Source organism: Canis lupus, chromosome 21 (genome assembly GCF_048164855.1).
Source record: "Canis lupus baileyi chromosome 21, mCanLup2.hap1, whole genome shotgun sequence".
Lineage (NCBI taxonomy): Eukaryota > Metazoa > Chordata > Mammalia > Carnivora > Canidae > Canis > Canis lupus.
The window spans coordinates 40535437-40559392 of record NC_132858.1 but is presented as its reverse complement, the minus strand read 5'-3'; the positions used below and the strand labels follow the sequence as shown (position 1 = coordinate 40559392).

Here is a 23956-nt window from a genome sequence, read left to right as displayed (position 1 = left end):
CAGTGAACTGGGGTGCCTGAGTGGTTCAAATGGTTAAGCATCCAACTCATGATTTCGGCTCTGGTCATAATCTCAGGGTTATGAGTTCAAGCCCCAAGTCTAGCTCTGGATGTAGAGCCTGCTTAAGATTCTTTCTCTCTCCTCTGCTCCCCCAACCCCATTCCAAACCCCCACTTACACATACTCTCCCTTCCCTACCAAAAAAACAAAACAAACAAACAAACAAAAAAAACCCTACAGTGAACTATTAATGTATGGTACCACAGAATGTATGTATTCTTTATCAAAGAATGTCATTTCTCCTGCAATAAGCAATTTAATTGCAAGCAATAAACACTGTACTGCTCCTGCTGCATAAAGAATACAGGTAGTAAAATGAAAGAAACCCAACTTGTACAATTTGAGCTTGGGAGAAATAATACACTGCTAAGCAGGCCAGTTTGAAAGGCTTGTTTCCTTCATGCATTTATGGCCATGATCTCTTGTCCTCATAAATCCAATCAGACCTAAGACGTGTGGATGATGCCTGGGAGCTCCACTGTTGCTCCAGCATTCTTAAAGTGAAAAAAAAAAAAAAAAAGAAAAGTAGAAACCTCTAAGTCGGAATTCATCAGAATCTCTAAAAGATGGCCATGCTTTTCCTCTCTTTGTATTCTGCCAAAGTCATTTTCAACACCTAATAAATCATCAGCATCTAAACAAAAGGAAAGAGCTTACGTATACCATCTCATTCAATATTTCTAGGAGACAAATGAGGAAAACATCCAGTTTTTGCAGATAAGACAGGCCCAGAGAAATTGATGAAGATCACAAAGTCACTACACGTTGGAATGAATGCTCAAGTTCACATCTACCAATGTTCTTTGTCGATATCAATAACTGGAACACTCCCCCACACACACAAAATCCTTTGAAGCATTCCCACTCTCCACCCCCGCATCTGCTTTCCACAATTCCAGGACACTTTCCCCCTTACTGGACTCTACAATCAAGTCACTCCACCACTCTTCACTGCCCCGTGTGTACTCCATGTCTTGCTCACTCCTTTCCCAGCTTCACATCCTTAGCCTTGGCAGGAGGATGACTGGGGCTGGACAATTCCTTGTGATGGGGGCTGTCTGGTGCACTGCAGGCAATTCAGCAGCATCCCTGACATCTATATACCCTAGGGTTAGCCTCTACGCACCAGACGTCAGTAACTGACATCCAACCAAAAATGTCTCCAGACCTGGCTGACTGACCTTTTAGATAAACCAATATTTGGATGTGTGGCTTGGGAGGCTACAATGGATTTATTCAGGTAGTCTAGCCTTTTATTATGTATCTTTCTTTGGTTTTACATAACCTCCTCTGTAAGGGAAAGCTGTGAGCATTCTGAACAAATTCAAAGGCTGGCTAGTTCTGGTGCAGACCCCATGAGTCTCTTCTGTGCCTCAGTGGAAGGCCTTCTTTCTTTCGGGATCTTCATTCAGCAGCATTTCTGTGAATTACAACAGACAATTCTCAGGCTCCCCAGCAGAAGTACCTCAAGCCAAGTGGGTCTTGCCCTCTCTTGCACAGCAAGCAAATGCCTACCAAGAGATAGCTAAATCACAAAACCAATTTCTCTGTAATAATACCAGTAAATCACACACTTGGTAAGGTAGCCACAGTCTGAATAAACTTAATGTGAAAAACACTATAAACTAAAGCCCCCCCCCCCCTTTTCGTACAGGAGAAAAGCATTCACAGGATCGCTTCATATCTAAAGTACTAGTTGAGTGATTTTTTTTTTTTTTACTATGTTCTGTTTTAGGAGAGCACATTAGGGTGTATCGTATTGCTTCTTTTATTAACAAAATTAAAGCCCTCCCAGACTACTCCTTCTCCATGGGCCAGTTCTACGCAGCTTTTCTTTCACTTTTTACTCCTAGCTTTGTTGAGATACAATGGATACACAACATCACCTAAGTTCCAAGTGTACAACGACGTAATTTTATATATCTTATTACAAAATGATTATCAAATAAGGTTAGTTAACACATCCACCACCTCACAGATTTAGTGTGTGTGTGTGCATATGTGTGTGTGTATACATGTGTTGAAAACTTTTAAAATCTATTCTCTTAGCAATTTGCACAAATACAGCACAGTATCATTAACTACAGTCACCATGCTGTACACTAGATCTCCAGAACTTATTCATCTTAGAACTAGAAATTTATATCCTTTGGCCAGTCTTTTCCTACTCACCCCCACCTCCGACAACCACCAATCTGTTCGCTGTTTCTATGAGTTTGCTTTTTTCAGATTCCTTGTATAAGTGAGATCATACAGAGTTTGTCTTTCTCTGACTTCTTTCACTTAGCATAATATCTTTAAGGTACAGCCATGATGTTGGGAATGACACAGGATTTCCTTCTTTTTATGGCTAAATAATATTCTGTTGCCTGTATATACCTCATTCTCTTTAGCCATGCATGTACACTTAGGTTTTTCCGTGTCTTGGCTACTATAAATAATGCTTCCATGAACATGAGAGTGCAGATATCTCTTTGAGTTGGTGACTTCATTTTCTTTTGTTTATGGCCAGAAGTAGAATTGATGGATCATATGATACTTCTATTTTTAATTTTTTGAGGAACCTCGGTGCTGTTTTGCACATTCTTTCAGCCTTTCTGATGATGGCTGCTGGCCCTTTCTAGAACAGACATCCTCTAGACTGGGAACCCTTTAATTTCTCTCATGGCCAGGTCAAGTTGGACAGCCTACGTCTGTACTTCCAGAAGCACTAACCCATCTGATGACTTCATTATAACTGTGCATCACAACCCCCACACATCTTGCTCAACAAGGCCTACCTTCATCACTATTTCTCTATTTTAACAGGCAAACCCATCACTGCTCCTCATCCTAATTATCATTACCATTAGCTTCCATTATCATTCATTTCCATTACCATTTACACAGATAGCCTCCTAATAGACTGTAATTATTTGCTCTACCATTTATTTATTATTCTTCTCTCCCCTTCCCCTAATGCAAACTACCTGAGGGTAAGGAATCTTGGGATTTTCACTCACCAACATATCCCCAGCACCAGGAACATCGAGAGGGCCTCAATAACTATTTGCTCAAAGAATCAGTTAATTTTCATGTAACTGAGTCCTTGAGAACAGGGACTATGTTTTATCCATCTCTGAGCTTCCAGTGTAGTTGGCCATCACCACCACCGTCATCATGGTAACCGGGAGTATTAACAACTGTGTACTAGTTGCCAGTTCTGTGACCCTTCTTTTTGGTGTAACACCATATTTAATCTTCATCATGAGGGAGGCAGTGTACTATGATCCCCTTTGTACAGGGGAGCAAACTGAGGCTTAGAGAAAGAATAACTTACCCAAGTCACAGAGAAACAGTACACCATGGAGCTGGGATTCAGGCCCAGGCAAGTCAGAGTAGTTCAACTCTAGAATTCTTGCTTAATTATTTTTGCAATAAATGAGAGGTGAAGTGAAGTGAATCTCTACAAGTCACATAGCCTAACCTCATTATTTGGGGGTAGTTGGAAATTAGAGAGACCATCATTAAGAAGACTATGGCAATTTTGCTTTCCACGTCTAAACAATTTCAAAATCCATCTCTCCCTCCAATGTGTCTTGATGACTTACATTATTCTTCCCCCCTTGTATTTTTCTGCTGAGCTTTTTTTTCTCTTGCAGTACTTTAACTCTCTATTTCCAGTGTTGACAGCTATCATCTTCTCTTTGACTTTCCTGGCCAAGCCTCTTAACCCTGGTGAAGACTTCATTTCCTCTCATCCAAGATGCTCTGGGGGAAAAAAAATCCTTTCTTGGCCTCTCCCCAAGAAGACTTCTATATGCCTTTCCCCCATCCAATGCAATGCTCCTCCACTGTATCAGGCCTGTTCAGCCCATTTCTTCCTCCCCATTGTGTTTCTTTGGGTCTTTTCCCTAACAATCACCTGCTAACAGGAGGCCATCAGCACATCTGCACCATAAGCATTATTCTTTCTCACATCCTTCAGGATCATACTTTAATAGGTACACATTTCCCTTTCGCATAAACTTACTCTACTTGTAGGTTCCTCTCTTGGCCAGCCTTCCCCACCTTTCAAACAACATACAGTAATAACGTCTTTGAAGTCTCAGGCTGGCTAGGTCCTGGGGTCGTTAGCCCATCTCATTCCTTTGGATCCAGAATTACTCCCAAGTATGGTTGACATTGATTCTTTTCCATGCCTCCCACCTCCCTATGTTTCGATCCTAGCCATTTGATTCAAACCTACTGTTCTACTAAACCCACCCTTTGGAAGGCCACCAGTAACCATCTAAAACTTAAATGTGTACCTGTCTTCAGGGCTGGCCTTCCTCCGTCCTTCTATGGAGCTGACACTTACCACTTCTCTGTCTCTCAGCTCTTCTTTCCTCTCTGATGAGCTTCTTTGTTACCCAGCTGTCCCCATGTCTTGTCTCTTTCTTAAGCAGAAGGCAGAGTGTAGCTTTAACTGTTCTATGTCCTGCTTCCTTCATCTACAAGCAGAGGGAAGGCTGCCGTGGACTCTGCTAACCGCTCGCTGTGCATGTGGGATGGGCTCCACTGCTAGTGTGGCCCTCTGGTTTTCTTCCTTCTGTGTGGTAAAGCAGTAAGAAGGCCTGGTGGTAACAATTGGAAGAAAGCCCAGAAAAGTGTTTTCCATCCTGCTTTGCCTCTGGCCTCTAAGACTTATCCAGCCTGGGCAGATGGAATCCTCCACATGGCCGAGTCTAGGCCCCTGGACTTTTTCTGGGGTTGGAGCCAAAGTCTTCGACTAGTAAGTGCTCCTCTGCCTTTGCCTTTCTTGAACTTGTTTTTTTCCACTTTGAGGCCTGAAGATGAGAGTAAATTTGTCAAGGGTTATGACTGGGGTATTTTCAGGTATTGTTTGTATCCCTCCCTGCCCCCTTTCCTTCCTCCCTTCCATTCAGTATATTTCCCAGCTTCCAGCCTCCAGCTCATCCCCTACTGCTTTGCCTTCAGTCAATGCATATGGCCACTGTCTTCAACTAATATTTCTACTCAGAGGACCCTCAAATCTGTGGCATTAGCTTCATTCCTCCCCCAAGGTCTAGTTCTGAATTCTTAAACTTTTTGATAAAGACATCCACATGAAAATCAACATGTTTAAAGGCAAGATTATAATATTCCCCCTAAAACCCACTCTCCTTCTAACATCTATGTAAGTGATTTTAATGGTATCATAATCCTCCAGTGACCCAGATCTGAGACACTGGTACATCTTTGACTTCATTTGACTTTCATTTTCTTTTCTCCATTTTTCCATGGGTCACTAAATTCTGTTCACTCATCTTGGAAATGTCTTTCAAATTCACAGTTGTTCTATATGAATCTCTTGACTATATCTAAGTTCTTGTTACCTTACTAGTCAATGATTATTATTTCTTTAAGTGAACTCCTGAACTCTGGTATTTCTCTTTCCAATAAATCCTATACAATGTCACCAGATCATCCTTCCAAAGCAACACTCCGAACCTCTCGCTCTCCTGCTTTAGAATACCAGCAGCACTCTAGTCCCTACTAGAGCTCAAAATCCTTCATCCAACACTCCATAGTTTTTCGTCAATATACCTCTTCTTCTGGTTTATCTTTCATCAGTTTCCAACTTGCATTCTAAACTGCAACCAAATGGGATCTGCTAGTTTTACTGTGTGAGACAGTTTCCTCAAATATGGTAAAGAGCCTGGGCTCTAGAGTCAGGAAAACAAGGATTCAAGCTATAAATTCTGCCAATTGTGCCTGTGTGTTCTTGGGTAAATTACATAACCTCTCTGAGATATAGCTTTTCATCAATAAAACCAAAAAAAATAAGGGTATTTATCTCATGGGATTTAAACTGATAATGCATGTGCAGTGCACAGTTAGCACATGGTCTGCTGTCCAGAAATGCAAATTGTAAACTACATGTAGAAAATATTTATTTCTTTTAAAGATCAACCAAATTAAATCAAATCAACTGGAAGGTACCACTTTATACCTATTTTTACCAGTTAAAAAAATATTTTTTTAAAAAATCATTTAATACTGGAATTATGAAGAAGCAGGCACACATTTATACTATTTATGAAGTTGTAAACTGAGAAACTGCTTTCAAAATAGAATCTATGAATATGCAGTGGTAGTCATGAAGGCTCTAATATTCCACTCAAGATAAAGCTCAATAGTAGCAAAAGCTTACAGGTCCTCAAATGTCACCATGTAAAAACCAGCAATCTGAAAGTTACTCTAACTTCTCGATTAAAGTGGAAAAAACTTTTTATTAATGGTATCAACACAATGGAATATTATGCAGCCCTTAAAAATTATAAATATAGGGGCGCTTGGGTGGCTCAGTTGGTTAAGCATGTGACTCTTCAACTCAGATTATAATCTCAAGGTTGTGAGATCACGCCCCATGTTGGGCTCCATGCTCAATGCAGTCTGCTTAGGACTCTCCTTCTCCATCTACCCCTCCCCTCCAACATGCACACACACTCATTCGCTCTCAAATAAATAAATAATACAATTCATAATTATGAAGTCAATTATATTGGACATTTGTCACTCTTTTTGGTTGCCTGGCATTTGAGCATATGCCCTAGAATTCACTGCTCAGATGCTCCTGCCATGCTGTCGAGGAGAGCAGATGATCCCAAAAGAGGGAAGAGGCCCAGTTTCTTTCTGGAGCTAACAGGGGAAGAGGGGTATGAGGAGGGTGGGCAGTGAGTAGGTGATATGGTGGTAGGTGGTTTAGTAGTTTGCTAGGGCTACTATAACCAAATACCACAAGCCAGATGGCTTAAAACAACAGAAATTTATTATCCCATGGTCCCAAAGCCAGATGTCCAAAATTGGTGTCAACAGAGCTACAGTCCTTCTGAAACATGCAAGGGAGGATCATTCCTTGTTCTTTTAGCTTCTGATGTGTGCTGCCAGTCGTTGGCATTCTTTGGCTTGTAGCTGCATCACACCACGATCTGCCTTTCTCATTACATGGCCATCTCCTCCTTGCATGTCTTTCTCCTCTTACAAGGATACTATTGGTCATGTGGGATTAAGGACCTGCCCTATCCCAGTATAATCTCAATTTAACTAATTACCTCTGCAACTATTTCCAAATGAGGTCACATTCTGAAGTACCAGAGGTTAGGATGTCAATCTACCTTTTTGGAGGGACACAATGCAACCATACCTAGTATCTACTCGAAGCACGCCAGCATATCTCCAATGCAAGCTGCAATGTCTAGCGCTTGGTGGCAGGTGGTAGGGCATCCTTACTCCTAATGGTTGTAACCTGACCGGAACATTGCCTTGGAGTCTCAGGTCAACTATAGCCCTTCTGGAAATTCTAGAAGCCACCTACTGTCCCTTAATAAATCTTTTTCTACTTGAATTGGCTATATTTCTATTGCTTCCAAAAAAGAATGTTCTACAACTATTCAAAAGTATAAAAATATTTATATATCGGGGTCCCTGGCTGGCTCAGTTGGTTAAGTAGCTGACTCTTGATTTTGGCTCAGGTTATGATCTCAGGGTCATGAGATTGAGTCCTTGTATCATGCCCGTCACTGGACTAGGCACTGGGCTCTGCACTAGGAATGGAGCCTGCTTCTCTCTCTCCTCCCTCTCCCTTTGTCTCTCCCCTCTGTCTCTCTCCATTAAAAAAAAAAAAATCCCCAAACAACTTACATATCTATAGGTTTTGACAAATGTCTAATATATCGACTCTTACAGTACCATACAGAATAGTTTCACTGCCTTAAAAATCCCTGTTCCACCTATTCATCTTCCCCTCCCCACTAACCATGGCAACCACCGATCTTTTTTTGTCTCCATAGTTTTGCCTTTCCAGAAGGTCATATAGTTGGAATCATACAGTATGTAGCCTTCTCAGACCGACTTCTTGCACTTAACAATATGCATTTAAGGTTCCTCTATATCTTTTCTCATCTTGATAGCTCATTTCTTTTTATCATCGAATAATATTCTCTTTTCTAGATGTACCACAGTTTATCCATTCATTTTTTTTAAGATTTTATTTATTCATAGAGACAGAGAGAGAGGGGCAGAGACACAGGCAGAGGGAGAAGCAGGCTCCATAAGGAAGCCCGATGTGGGACTCGATCCCGGGTCTCCAGGATCACACCCCGGGCTGCAGGCGGCGCTAAACCACTGAGCCACCGGGGCTGCCCATATCCATTCATTTATTAAAGGACAAATGTACAACATTTGTTGAATGAGCTCCAAGGTATATTGTAAACTTTAGTTACTATCAGTGCGTCAATGTTGACTTATCAACCCTAACAAGCAAGCATGCCACGAGATACAGGATATTAAGAGAAGAAACTGTCTGCAGGTCAGGGGGTGGGGGTTAACAGGGGAATTCACTGTACTTTCCGTCCAGTTCTTCTGTTAACATAGAACTAACTGTTCCCCCAAAATCTGTTACCTAAAAATATATTGATGGCTCACTGAAAGAGACCATAAAATGGAATGCATTTCAGGGTTGTAGGCATATGAAAATATGTACTTAGGTAGCCAAGAAAAGGGAAGTAACACTAGGAGAACACCGTGTTGTATTGGTTGGGGTGAGGGAATAGCCGTGGTTTATTAGTTTTTCACAACTATCTTTCACATTATATGAGTCTCTTAATTTTCAAAAACTGCAGAAGAGGTAGAAAAGAAAAAATAAATGATCCAAAGTCTGCCTTTAATCTGATACTGTAATTTATTATTTTCTTAGCAGGAATTTCATAATAGTGTTTGGACATAGGGAATACCAACACTCTAGTATTGAGAAATAAAATATGAAGCATCATTCATAGAATAGTAAGGAGTGACAGCCAACCAACCAAGCTCTCAAGGCAAAGATTATATGTTAACTGTTTTGTTGTTAGCATCTAGTATGGACAACACAAACAGAACCATGCTCAACATATATTTGTTGTTGAATGGTTAAATCATTGATAATTGCACAAATAAGCAAGTATACTTGATGTAGGATTAAGAATTTATTCTCCCATTTTTCTATTTCCAATTTCTTGGCTCCGCTCAAACTGATACCAATTGATGATTTTTTAAGTTATGCTCTTAAATCAATTTCTGAATTTATTGTTTTCTGGCATGATCTCAATTATATGCTAATCAGAGTTAACATTTACTGGTAGTCTAGCTACATGGGGCAATTTGTTTTCTGAATGAATGCTATCATTAAATCCAAACACACTAAGCAATGCCATTATTAAATATTGGAAATACACCCATTTGGAATGGTGGATACAACTTTTAGATGGCAACATGTTCTGAATTTGTCAAAGTCCTTTTTAAATTAGTAAGAGAATTCAACCCTCAATACCAAAAAGTTAAGACCGCTGGTTGGCAGCATGAAATTGAAGGCAATGAGCCTGTTTTTGGATCACCGCTTGGCCGCTAAGGTCAATAAGACCTTGTTTGTGCCATCTACAGGTTGTGCATAAATCTAACAGCATAAACAGATACTCTAGCCAATTTACAGTCTTAACAGCAACTCTGCATTTACAAATTGTTTCTGTCTTCTGAAAGGGGAAAAGAACAATTTAATTGATTGCACATAGTGTCTCCCTCACAATTTTCTTAAAAATATCACAGCTGTGTTTCATTTCAGAGTTCCCTGTCCTCAGAGCTGGGCACAATCATACGTTGCTCAGACTATAGAGGCTCCCCAGAACTCTAGGAGATGCCTAACAATGTTCTCCTTCTGTAGGATTCTTTTAAAAATCAACACAGAAATTCCTCTGCTAGGGATCATGAAAAACTCATCAGTGGCAATTTCCTCTTCTTATTCCTGAAGCTCTGTATTTTTCTTAAAAAGCAAAAGGGAAATTCTAATTAAGAGCATATTTTTTACGTGGGTAAAATATGAAAGTCACTGTGACTGATGGTTAATCATTTTTGGCATAACTTTGATTCCCTATCTACTATTCATGCTAAATGCCAATGAGCAGGTTTTAAAGAAAAACTTTTGTGTGATACAGTTCTCTTTCACTGAAATAATGAAAAAATATAGTGCCACATTTAGAAGAGATAAAAGAATTCACTTAAGTATTCATCTATACTGTAATATCGTACCTTTAAAAGCCTACCTTTTCTAATGAATGAGAGATTCTTATATTTTAAATCATTTTATCTGCAGAAAAGAAATTCATCTGGACAGTGGGTCAAATGGAAAGTAAAAATAGGGTTCCTGGCAAAAAATAGGTGATCCCATGTACTGGAAGCTTTGCCTGTTGTTTGACCATGATGGGAAGAGAAGAGGGGTCACCAATGATGACCTTGGGATACTAAAAACAATGTGAGATGGTATTTCTATGAGTACACGCAGAAGGTTTGCCACGCAGAACCACCATTTGGAGCATCCCAGAAAGGTTTCACTGGAGGTCAGGGATGTGGAGTAGAATTCCTTTAATGGTCAAGAACATGGACTCTGGCACCATATCATTTGGGTTCCCATTTCCACTCTACCCTGGACAGACTATGTGATCATGAGCAAGTTATCTTGCTGCTTGTACCTCAGTTTCCTCAACTACAAAACAGGTATGCTAGGGTTCCTCTGAAGATTAAATGAATTAATATAAAAAGACCTTGGAAGAGTTCCAGATAAATAACTTTCTAAGTTTTAACCACTGTAACTATTTGTAGATGGTGATGATTCAGAGAAGCAGAACCAAAGGGCAAGGGCCTACTGGGGGAATAGGCATAACCTGGGCAGAGACAAACATGGTGGGGGAGGGGTTACCTACATCATGACATTTATGGCAACATGGGTTCAATAATAACTAATTCATCCAAGGGAAGAAGCAGGACAGTCCCACCTGGGGTCTCACTCTGCTGGCTGATATTGGCTACCACGCTGACTGGTCTGTTGGGGAAGGAATCTGCAGGTAGCAACAAACAAGGCCCTCTCTCCTTCTGTTTGTCTGGCATATTTCTGATTTTGAAAAGGGACCAGCAGCTACCTAGAATTCCCATACCTGGAATCTGCAGATTTATGGGGCATGAAATAGAAAATGTCACATAAGCTATGGAACTCTCTAGTATAAAAATGGAGATCCTTCTTCTGTGCAAGTGATGTGAACTCTACCCATCACTTATAAACCTCCTGTGTTGACCCTGTCTAAGAGTATATCTTGGTGGAGCAAGAAATGACCCAGGGTGCCACACTGGAGGTCCAACACCACTCCCAGCTCAGCCTGGGCCCTGCAATTATATATCGTTGAAATTACTAGTGAAGCTTAACACTGGATTAGCATCTTCAAAATGTGTGAGTATGGATGGGGGCATCTGGCTGGCTCAGGCCATAGAGCATGTGACTCTTAATCTCAGGGTCATGAGTTGGCCATAAAGATTGCCTTAAAAAATTGTTTGTAATGGGGCGCCTGGCTCGTTCAGGTGGTTAAGTGTCTAGCTTCTGCTCAGGTCATGATCCCAGGATCCTGGGATGGAGCCCCACATGGGCTTATTGCTCAGTGGGGAGCCTGCTTCTCCCTTTCCCTCTGCCCCTCCCAACTGTTTGTGCTCTCTCTCAAATAAATAAATAAAATCCTTAAAATCTTTAATTAAAACATTTTAAATAAAAATGTAAAATGTGTGAGTATGATTTCACTATCTGATGCTTTGTGTTATCTAGGCTTATTCTGAATAATTGATGAGGAATTCTAGTTTCTAGTGCCCCCCCTCTGTGACAATCTTCACACAGGAAGGCAGGGGAGTGGAGAGGACTGGTAAAGAGCAGGGCTCTGGGTGTGAACTCTATCCCTCAGTGTTTGCAAAGCTACGGGCGAGTATCCAGCCTGTCTTCACTTCAGCTTTCTCATTTATCAAATGGGGAGAACCATGCCCGCTCTGGAATTGCTGCAAGGATTAAATGAACAACGGAGTATATTGAAAGTTTAATACAGTGCTCAAAAACCACAGTAGGTGTGGCTAAATCACACCTCCTGTTAAAATTAAGGGGAGATCTGACTAAATATTAGATCAGTGCCGTTTGCTGGCAGATAAGAGAGGGGACCAAGACAATAAAATGAGAACAACCTCGTTTCTTTTGCCTTAATTTTTTGCCAATGTTTTCCTATTCTGATCTGAACGGTCTGAAAGAGATTTGCACAAAGAACTACAGCCACATTTTCTGAAATAGATTTTTTAAAAAGAATCTAAAATATTGCTTCTTGCTTTGTGTGTTTTTTGGAGTTAGCAAATCCAGGTCTATAGACTGCACCAATTTAAAGAATTGTTGTTTTTTTTGGTTTTTGTTTTACTTTTTAACAGCTGACTTGCAGTATTGCAGTACCACTTCTAAAAGGAAAATAATCCTTTGGTTTATTTACAATACGACCCTTGTCTGAACTTCTTTTCACATGTGTGCTATTTGTCCTGCTGATATTCTGAGAGCCTGAAATGAAATTAGAACAAACTCACAACCATTAAAGAAAGGAGTTGGAAAGAGCAAATTTTGTTTTCTGAGTACAAAATTATTATTCTCAACCTCAATTAGATTTACGATGGATGATTTTAGGAGGAAAGTAGGAAGGCTGCTTAAAGGACAGACATTTCCCCTGCATGTCCCAAAGAATTAAGACTATCGAATTCCAAAAACTGACACCAACTGTTTCCCCTCCAGCCATCTCTAGGTCTACCTAGAGGTCTACCAATCAACCCTTCTGGTTGTTACACTGCAAAAAACATAAACACATCAGAGCAAAATAACCTCATACCAAGGAATGACTTCAAGGTTCATAAAACAGTCATTGGCACTGTAGCTATATCTTGTTAATCCTCTCACATATAAAGATAAGTAATCAGCACTCTTATCAGTTAAAAAAAAAGACTACTGGCACTCAGAACTGAACTTCTAAGTCATACATCAAAAAGTTAAATACATTCAAAACCAACTGATCACCGACAAGCATGAGAACAGCTATAACATGTTCCACACAACTAAGCTCATATTATCTTTTAATTAAAATACCCTCACTGAAATTAATCCACTTAGAAAGCATCTACTTTTATGAAGGCATAGTCAATATGTCTTTTCTCTTCCTCAGTCTTTCAATCACAGGAGGAGGTACTTTCCATTAAAATAATTCCTGGTTGGGTCCTATTTTGCCCGGATGGTTGAAAAGATGAATCACATTTCTGAAAAATCATTCAGAATCACATTGAGACACTCAAGCTTTATCAGCATTAGACATTTTGCTTTGCCAATCCGTATTTCAAGTGTTTTAATTTACATGTTTACTAATAATGCTTCTTAGCTGCTTCCTTGTTGAGTTATTAAGATCATTTGGTGATTATCTTTGTATGATCCATATTAATCAACACGATATTAATATTTTCCTCGGTGCTACAAAATAATGCACTACTCATGTCCTTTGCATGACCTTGTTTGAATCTTTAATACGATGTGTTATAGCTATGAATGATTTGGTGGGTCAGTTTAACGGCAAAATATTTCAACTTGTGGATTGCTACTTTCTTTAGTCACTTAACAGACCTATATTTATGTTAACTTTTGACTTGCTTTCACATTCATTACTTTTATGTCATCCAGCTGATTCTCATAACAACCCTGTGGAGGTAGGATAGGTTTTTCAATGAATAACACAGACACACGTTACATAATTTGTTCAAGTCATGTAGCTGGTTAGTGAAGTAATCCGGACCAAGTCTCCTGGTTTGGGTTCAAATGCTATTCCTAAAAATCAGAAGATACCACCTCACATCTGATAGGATGGCTATTATCAAAAAGATGAGAGATAACAAGTACTGGCAAGATGTAAAGAAAAGGGAACCCTGGTGCACTGTTGGGGGAAATGTAAATCAGTGCAGCCAATATGGAAAACAGTACAGAGGTCCCTTAAAAAATTAAAAAGAGAACTACCATATGATCCAGCAAGCCCACTTCTGGGTATATATCTAAAGGAAATAAAATCACTAACTGAAAGAGGTATCTGCACCTCGTTATTCATGCAGTATGCAGCATTATTCACAATAGTCAAAACATGATAACAATCCAAGTGTCAACTAACATAAATGGATAAAGAGGTTGTAGTATATATACACAATGGAATCTTACTCAGCCATAAAAACAAAGGAAATCCTGCCATTTGGGAAAATATGAATGGACCTTGAAGCATTACACTAAATGAAATAAGTCAGATACAGGCAAATACTGCATCTCACTTACATGTGAAATCTAAAGATGCCAAACTCATAGAAACAAGGAATAGAAGAGTGGTTGCCAGTGGCTGGGAGGTAGGGGAAATGGAAAGAGGTTCCCCAAAGGGTACAAATTTCCAGTTACAAGATGAATAAACTCTGGGGATCTAACGTATAGTATGGTTACTATAGTTAACAAAGCTTTATTATAAACTTGTAATTTGCTAAGAGGGTGGATCTTAAGTGCTGTCACCACCAAAAAAAAAAAAAAAAGGCGATTATGCAATGTAATGAAAGAGTTATCTAACCTTACTGTGGTACTCAGTTCATAATACCTAAATGTGTCAAATCATGTTGTACACCTTAACTTTACACAATGTTATCTGTCAATTATATCTCAAAAAAGCCAGGTGCAGAGGTGGGGGTTAAACTTAATGAACATTGTTTAAAAAATGGGTATTGAAAACAAAAAAGATGGAGCACCTAGGTGGCTCAGTGGCTAAGTGTCTGCCTTTGGCTCAGGGTGTGATTCCGGGGTCCCAGGATGGAGTCCCACATCAGGCTCCCTGCAGGGAGCTTGCTTCTTCTTCTGCCTGTGTCTCTGCCTCTCTGTGTCTCTCATGAATAAATAAATAGAATCCTTAAAAAAAGGAAAACAAAACAAAAAAAAGAGGTCCCTCCACATGGAAAAAGCTGGGGTAGGAAATAAGTGTTCCCCTCAACATTATAAAAAAGGAGGGAAGAAGGAAGGAAGGAAAGAAGGAAGGAAGGAAGGAAGGAAGGAAGGAAGGAAGGAAGGAAGGAAGGAAGGAAGGAAGGAAGGAAGGAAGGAAGACATACACCAATATTTTGCTTGAAATAGTATCTGGTTATCAATCCTTGACTGATTGTCTTTCTTTATCCCTCTTACATTTCTACACACACACACACACACACACAGTGGGGAGAAGAAGGAAGGGAGAGATAGAGAGACAGAGAGACCTCATAGGGCCATGAAATGGCTCCAGAAATGGAGCTTGCCACACACCTCCCACTGAGATAACCACGGACTCCGGGAAGACAAGAGGGATGTTGTCCCCACAACTGAGCTCCTGCCCCCACTACCCTTGCCACCTGGCTTCAATAATCCAGCATCTGAATCAACCCAAAATCTTTGTACTATCTCTCTGCCATGTACTTGCCGCATGTGCCTACTGTCACCAAGCACTGGCTCCATCCTTTCTCTTCAGGTGCTTCCTGCTACATTCATTTGGAAATTCTTACAGGCAGAAAACCACAGGAACCAGGAAGGGAGGAATGGGAAGAGAAAGGAAGCATACCAGCCGTGCATTGCTTTCTGAGAGGTGTAAGTCCTAAGGAACTTGGCAGGAGAGCAAATCGATACAACCTCTCTAAAAGAAATTTGTTGGTCTGTAATAAGAACCTGCTCATTTATAACACCCCACTAATTCCATTTCTAGGAGTCAAGAAAAATTGTCAGACATACAAGCAAATATTTATGTTCAAAGATATTTGTCACATTATTTGTAAGAGCAACTAATTGAAAATCACCTAGGGGGCAGCCTGGGTGGCTCAGTGGGTTAGCCACTGCCTTCAGCCCAGGTTGTGATCCTGGAGACACGGGATCAAGTACCACGTCGGGCTCCCTGCGTGGAGCCTGCTTCTCCCTCTGCCTGTGTCTCTGCGCCCCCCCACTCTGTGAATAAATAAATAAAATGAATAAATAAATAAAATTCTTTTTTAAAAAAAAAAGCACCTAAACATCCAAAAAGAAGGTGAGATTTAAAATATTTCAATTATTTAAATACAGTGAAATAGTATGCATTCATTTTATTTTCAAGACTACTGAACAACAGGAAAATGCTTGCAATCTGCTCAGAGGATAACATCTGCCAACAGTGCTTATCCCTGGGTAGTGAAATTATGAAAGATTTTTAATTTCCCTTAACTTTCCAGCATTTTCCATTTCTTAAAAAGTCTATTTTGGGGGCACCTGGGTGGCTCAGTCACCTAAGTGTCTGCCTTTGACTCAGGTCATGATCCCAGGGTCCTGGGATAGTGTCCTGTATTGGGCTCCCTGCTCAGCAGGGAGTCTCCTTCTCTCTCTCCTCTGCCCTCCCCCTCATAACCCCACGGGTGCTGTTTCGCTTTCTCTCAAATAAATAAATAAATATATTTTTTAAGTCTATGCTTCATCAGAAACAAATCTTCCAAGAATCAGAGCAATGCCAAGGGCTCACCCAAAATTCTCTTATATTTGTAAGACAATGACTTTCAGACATACACACACACATAAGTTTTAAACTTTTTGGTAGATTTTATGAAAGCAAGATGTAGGAAGACCAAAGAGTAGGGTTTGGGAACTACTTTCCTCCCTTTCAACAGGGTTAAACAATTACCTGACTAGAGCTGCCACTCATTCTTTCTTCCTCCCTCCCCTCACAGCAAAAAAAAAAAAAAAAAAAAAAAAAGGTAGATATTGTCAGTTTGTCACAGCACTCATTCCAATGAATGGGGGACATGTTTCAGCCTTCTGCCTCAAGTAGCCTGATAGCCCCTATCCCATTGTTCAGAATTGGCATGTGTATTGTAACAAATTTGCTCTTTCTGAGACAGACTCTATTGATCAGCATTATTAATCTGTGATACAATTAATTTGACCAGATAGTTGACTGTCTGGTTCAAGAGCTTATCTCCAAAGATAGGGCTCATGGAGGTAATCTGTTCAATTCACATGACACGATGGTTAGAACATCAGAGTTGTATCACATTGTCCAACATTGATCAATATTTCAGAGATGCAGAAGACCACATCAAATTTATTCCAGATATCTTAAGATTTGGCAAGCAAATCTACTAGCTGGTATGTATAAACACTACAAATTCACATGTGAAAGTTAAATCCAACCTGGGGAAAACCTGTCCCACAAGAACCAGATGGCTCAAAAATTAACCCTTGTCATTGGCTAAAATTGAATAATAAAGGGAATCTAAAATAACAAATGAGAAAAAAATATATTTTAAACACACTACTCTTATATAGATTAGAAATGCCATTACAGCCAAAAAAGGGGGGGGGGTTCAAGACTCAAAATAATGGTCTGAGTCATTGCATACTGTTGGAAAACAGCATTGGTTAAGAAAAGTCTCTGGGTTAGCTGAGCCAAGCAGATGGGTCAACCATATGCAGCAAGGAATTTCTGGGTTTCCTAGACCATCCCATTTGAGAAGAGGGCTCAAAAGAAGAACAAGTCAGAAGTAACCGATTGGAGTTCCACAGCCAGAGAGTGAATAAGATGACAACCAGGATGTTGAAACAAACATCACTGGATTTAGAATTATAATACCATCTGGGTCCAACTGCAGGCTGCTCCACTTACTGGGTGTTCAGCTTTTTTTTTTTTTTTTTTTTTTTTTAGACAAAAGAAATGTATGCTCTTTATTGTTAGGAATTATGTAAATCTTAGAAATTAAATCTGAACATCAGCACTTTGAGGACACAATTTAGCAAAGAGATTAAAGATTCTGTTTTTAATAAGGTAAAGAGAAATAGTTAATCTTAATTTATTTCAAATTACATAATGTAGCCAAGGATTGAGAAGAATCAAGCTGTACTGTAAGCTCCTTCTGTGAGTTAATCTACCTTTTTATAAAAGCTCATAGCTACTTTGTAAGCTGTCTGGGCTGCCTTACTTCATTTTGCAGAAATAAATAAATAAATAAATAAATAAATAAATAAATAAATAAATAGTAATTCTTTTAAGCTGTAGCTGGGTCAAAGCTAAGTTTTATGCCAAGAGTAGTTTAGACTTGGATAATGAAAAATTGCCCTGAATTTTAAATTAAATTTAAATTTAGTATACATCCATGTTTCAGCATATCTGAAAAATATACATTAAATTTCTTGAATGATGAGCCTATTATCCTCCGTTTAAAAGGATGAAAATTGGGGACGCCTGGGTGGCTCAATGGTTGAACATCTGTCTTTGGCCTAGGGCGTGATCCTGAGTCATGGGATCGAGTTCCGCATCAAGTTCCCTGCATGGAGCCTGCTTCTCCCTCTGCCTATGTCTCTGCCTCTCTCTCTCTCTCTCTCTCTCTCTCTCTCACTAATAAATAAATAAAATCTTTTAAAAAAAGATGAAAATTGTAAAACAGCTTGGTTATATTACCTAAAAACAAAGCAGAACTCCTGTTTTGCCCCCCACTACTTCCTTTCCCTTCCCCGGTGTAACAATGTTATATGCTCTTTCTTTCCTCACTACACCAGCTGGTCACCTTTTGACTTTGTATCTTCATTTTGCCGCCTTTTATCCTTGAATTTATTAACATCACTCTTTCCTAGTACGTCTTTTTTGTTGTTGTTTTTTCCTCTCTGATCACATCTTAGACTTCTACATGTTCCACATTTGTGTTTTTTATCTATTTCCCCTTTAAACTGTTGCTCCTTTCTTGTTTTTCTACTGAAATCACTGAATTTTGGGGGGCACCTGGCTGGCTCAGTCAGAAGAGCATGCAACTCTTTATCATGGGGTCATGAGTTTGAGCCCCACCTGGAAGGGCAGAGACTGCTTAAATAAATAAACTTTAAAAAAAAATTTAAGATTTTAAGGGTATGATCTGCCTTTGGCTCAGAGCATGAACCTGTGGTCCTGGGATCAAGTCCTGTATTAGGCTTCCCACAGGGAGCCTACTTCTCCCTCTGCCTATGTCTCTGCCTCTGTCTCCCGTGAATAAATAAATAAAATCTTTTAAAAAAAGATTGTATGTATATATTTATTTTAGAGAGAGAAACCACCAGCAGGGGTAGAGAGAGTGACAAGCAGACTCTGCACTGAGTGTGGGACCCCACACAGCGCTCAATTCCACAACCCTGAGATCATGACCTGAGCGGAAACCAAGAGTCCGACACTCAACCAACTGAGCCACCCAAGCACCCCATAAGTAAATAATTTTTTTTAAATCACCTAATTTTCTTTTGTAAACTTATTTTATGGTAAGAACATAACATGAGATCTACCCTCTTAACAAATTTTTAAGGATACATTATTGTTGACTGTATATACAATGTGATACAGCAGATCTCTAGAGCTTATTTATCTTGCTTAACTGAAACTTTCTGTTCTTTGAACAGTAACTCCAAAGAAAACATGCAAATGACCAATTGAAATAGAAAAGATTGGTCAATATCACGAATCATCAGGGAAATGCAAATTAAAAGACAATGAGATATCACCACACATCTACCAGGATGGCTATGACCAAAAAACAAAAGGCAAATGTTATCAAGGATATAAAGAAATCAGAACCCTGGTGTGCTGTTAGTGGGAATGCAAAATGGCAAACCATTATGGAAAACAGTATGGAGGTTCCTCAAAATATTAAAAATAGAACTACTGCTTCTGTATATTTATTAAAAGAACTAAAATTAGTGGGGCACCTAGGTGGCTCAGTCAGTGGCTAGCTCAGCATCCAATTCTTGATTTTGGCTCAGGTTATGATCTCAGGGTGTTGGGATCAAGCCCCATGTTAGCGGGGAGTCTGCTTGTCTCCTTTTCCCTCTACCCCTTCCCTTGCTCATGCATTCTCTGTCTCTCAAATCAACAAACAAAACTCTTAAAAAAAAGAACTAAAATTAGTATCTCAAAAAGATATTAGCACTCCCATATTTCCCATATTTTCCTCCCATATTTCCTCCCATAATTCACAATAACCAAGATGTGGAAACAACCTAAACACCCATCAACAGATGAATAGAGGGGCGCCTGGGTGGCTCAATCAGTTGAGTGTCTGCCTTCGGCTTGGGTCATGATCCTGAGGTCCTGGAATTGACTCCTGCCTTGGGCTCCCACTCAGCGGGGAATCTGCTTCTCCCTCTCCCTCTGCTCCTGCTCTCTCCCTTTCAAAAATAAATAAATAGCATCTTTTAAAAAAAAAATAGATGAATGGGGATCCCTGGGTGGCGCAGCGGTTTGGCGCCTGCCTTTGGCCCAGGGCGCAATCCTAGAGACCCGGGATCGAATCCCACGTCGGGCTCCCGGTGCATGGAGCCTGCTTCTCCCTCTACCCGTGTCTCTGCCTCTCTCTCTCTCTCTGTGTGACTATCATAAATAAATAAAAATAAAAATAAAAAACAGATGAATGGATAAAGAACATGTGGTTTATACCACAATGGAATATTATTTATTATTAAGCTTTTAAAAAGGAGGAAATCCTGTAATCAGTGACAACATGAATAAACCCTGAGGACATTATAATAAGTGAAATAAGCCTGTCATAGAAAGATAAATACTACATAATTTCACCTATATGAGGTATCTAAAATCAAATTCATAGAATCAAATAGTGCAACTATAGTTTGAATTCTACTATATAACTATGGGCATATTATTCACCCTCTGACTCTGTGATAATATGTCAGTTAAAATAGAAATAGTTATAACATCCCACAATGATTTTGAAGACTCAACATGAATTTCCTGGCATATAGTAAATAGGCAATAGTCTGTACAGGCTGCTATACCAGAATACCATTAATAGGGTGACTTATAAACAACAGAAGTTCCCACAGTTTTGAAGACTGGGAAGTCCAAGGTCAAGGCACCAGTAGATTCAGTGTGTGGTAAGGGCCCAATTCCCAGTTCATAGATAGCCATCTTCTCGCTGTGTCCTCATATGTCTGAAGGGGTGAGGGAGCTCTCTGGAGTCTCCTTTATGACCTAATCACCTCCAAAGGCCCCACCTCCTAACACCATCACATTGGGGATTATGTTTTAACATGAATCTGGGGCATGGATGGGGACAGACATTTAATCTATGGCAGCAATTCATAATCGATTATCACTTTGACCCTTTCTTGGACAACTGCTGCTAGTGTCACGTCCGAAATTCTGTAAAGGTAAACAAGTTTACCTCCACCTGGATTCCACAGGTAAAGCGCTCCCCCTATCTCCTGCATGCAAGGAAGCTTCACTGGTCCAAGTCTGCAATCTTCAGATTCACCGTCTTCTCCAGACAAATAGGAATGTATCTGTAGCACAATTATGCTTCTGTTCATACAGGTCCCAGCTCACTAAACAGCTCTCAACTGGCAAGGATCTAGGTGGAGAATGGCTACATAATAAATGGAAAGCTTTAAATTATGAACGACTCCAACTTGACAGCATACTTGTTGAAAGTAATGAATCCTTATCTAGAAGACAATAAAGGAAAAAGAGATCCCCAGCCAGATGCATTGAGAGTTGCTGTGTGTGAGAATTCCGGCTGTTGCTTTACCTGTTTAACACAGGGAAACCCGCTAATGTCCTTAAAATTTGGTTTCCTATTTTATAAAACAAGAATAATGAATCTTATATCTCAACACTCTTATGAGGATTAAAGGGAATTACAGGAAGCGAACATCACTGGCCTAGGGTCTATCTAACATGTTAAAAACAATTAATGCAGGCTGAATCCAAATGGTCTCAAATATAACCATGCTTTAAATGTTTTGTTCCAAAATTCTAAAAACAAAATTTGTAATTAAAAAGTTGCCAGGAAGGGGACCCTGCCTGGCTCAGTGGGTAGAACACACAACCCTTGATCTCAGGGTTGTGAGTTTGAGTCCTGCACCAGGAGTGGAGTTTACTTTAAAAAAAAAAAAAAAAGTTGCCAGCAAGATAATGATTAGGAGGCAGCATAGCATAGTGTTAAAATCACAGACTTCTGATTTAAACAGTCTGAATTTGAATCCTAAATCCACAGTTACTTTAAACAACTTACCCTCTCTTTGCCCCAGTTTATAGAATGAGAATAATCACAGTATCTACTTCATTAGACTGTTGACAGGATGAAGGGAGAAATTTTAATGGAACGCATTAGAGAATGCCAGGCACAGAATTCCCCAGTAAATGATAGCTATCATTACTCGGGAACATCTGAATTTTATTTTCCTTTGCTGGTCATCTGATAAATTAGGTATTAAATGTACTGCTGAAGTCAGCAATGAAAAACATTTTAGTCTCAGTCAATTCTACATTATTTATAAGTAAAAGTACAGGGGGGAGAAATAACTGTTTTTACACCATAAAATATTCATTAGGAGAAAATAATATTTCTCTTTTTTTTGAAAATAATATTTCAAATGTCAGTTTCACCTCACTCTCTAATTCCATCCCACTGAAATTGTTTTTGTAGGCTCAAAAATCTACTCATTAGAAAAACAGACTGACAAATCCCATCTTGATTTTACCTTAAGTAAAAAGTAGTATCTCACAAATAGTATCAACACTATCTTGAAAACTACCTATCTGAATTTATTAGAAACAATCACATGGACACACATATGCATGTACACACACACACACACACACACACACACACACTCACTCCCTCACACATCTCTCCTGAAAAACAAAAATAACTAAAGTAGATGGAACTACTTGTTGAGTAGGTTATATGGACTTGATCAGTCAATGCCAACTATCAGCAATACACCAGGGTGAAACTACAAATTTGGGAACAACATAACTTTCCTGCCCTTTATCTAGGTAATTCCACAGATGTTTCTTTGATTATTTTTGTTTAAATGACCTGGAGAATAAGCTATGAAATCGAGGCATGTATGGTCCCTATAAGATAGCATAGGATGAAAATACAAAATGGCTCAATAAATATTTAGCTAGGTTCCTAGGTGGCCCATTACTGGCAAGAAAGGTACCACCTACTCACCCGAATTTTTCAGGTCAGAATCATGGAGCTCAGCTACTTTGCCTCTTAAAAAGGCTCCTCTCTGACACAGGCAGAGGCAAAACATCAAGGCGACAGAACCTGCTAGTTTGAACTAGTGTAGTTTGTCTTGCACTTTTATGGCTCAATTCAGATTCTTTCTTTATGACAGGAGAGGTGACTACTGTGATTTATTGCTACTAACCAGACTCAAAAGTCAGTAACCTTGATTCTCAAGCCAGACTTTGTGCCTCAAAACACTGTCTCTAAAATGATGCATTTTCCAAACAACTTGACATGAGTAAAAATGAACGTATAATCAAATCATCATTGATCATTTAAAAAAAAATTTAAGCATTAAAGAACAAATCTTTGCTTCATTTGGCTAAGAGTCCAACTTCAGAGATTCTTCATTAAATGTAATTACATTTTGAAAATGAAAAAATGTTTAGTTTCAAATATTTAAACCATGCCTATTTCACCAATAACTATCACAGAAAGTAAGAAAATCCAAAAACAATTAACTAAGTGATCTCATTTAAATAACTATTTAATGATTGAGCTTACTGGGATGCCTGGGGTGGCTCAGTCAGTTCAGCATCTGCCTTCAGCTCAGGTCAGGATCTCAGGGTCCTGGAATAGAGCCCCAGGTCGGGCTCTCATGCATCAGAGACTCTGCTTGTCCCTCTGCCCCTCACCCTGCTTGTACTCTCTCTCTCAAATAAATAAATAAAATCTTTAAAGATTTAGCTTATTAATCAAGATACCATTCTTCACAACAGTTTGTAGAACTCTATTATCTCCCTAGAGCAAGGATCAGCAAACTTTTTCTTTAAACAGCCAGGTAGACATTGTAGGTGTATGGGCCATAGATCTCTCTCAACTTCTCAAATTATGCTGTTGTAGCACCAAAGCAGCCATAGATAATATGTACACAAATGAGCATGGCTGTGTTCCAATAAAACTTTATCAATGGACATTGAGATTAGAATTTCTTATATTTTTACGGATCCACAAAATA

General features: G+C 39.4%; 1 protein-coding gene and 2 long non-coding RNA genes across 7 annotated transcripts in view; 1 reads left to right on the top strand and 2 right to left on the bottom strand.

Moving 5' to 3' along the window:
* LHFPL3 (LHFPL tetraspan subfamily member 3) overlaps positions 1 to 23956 on the bottom strand; it is a 559454-nt gene that overhangs the window by 468021 nt on the left and 67477 nt on the right. The gene's annotated exons all lie outside the window — the stretch shown is intronic.
* Positions 1283 to 23055, bottom strand: LOC140613056 (uncharacterized). 3 transcript variants are annotated; one of them, XR_012014169.1, is made up of 5 exons: positions 22939 to 23055; positions 21142 to 21342; positions 4400 to 4868; positions 3651 to 3810; positions 1283 to 1480 (listed from the first exon to the last, which is right to left on the bottom strand). It is a non-coding gene; the product is annotated as an uncharacterized lncRNA (long non-coding RNA). The 3 variants fall into 3 exon arrangements; XR_012014167.1 differs by lacking the exons at positions 21142 to 21342; positions 22939 to 23055 and adding an exon at positions 20799 to 20928; XR_012014168.1 differs by lacking the exons at positions 21142 to 21342; positions 22939 to 23055 and adding an exon at positions 20761 to 20911.
* LOC140613055 (uncharacterized) lies at positions 20977 to 21371 on the top strand. Its single transcript, XR_012014165.1, has 2 exons — positions 20977 to 21160; positions 21291 to 21371. It is a non-coding gene; the product is annotated as an uncharacterized lncRNA (long non-coding RNA).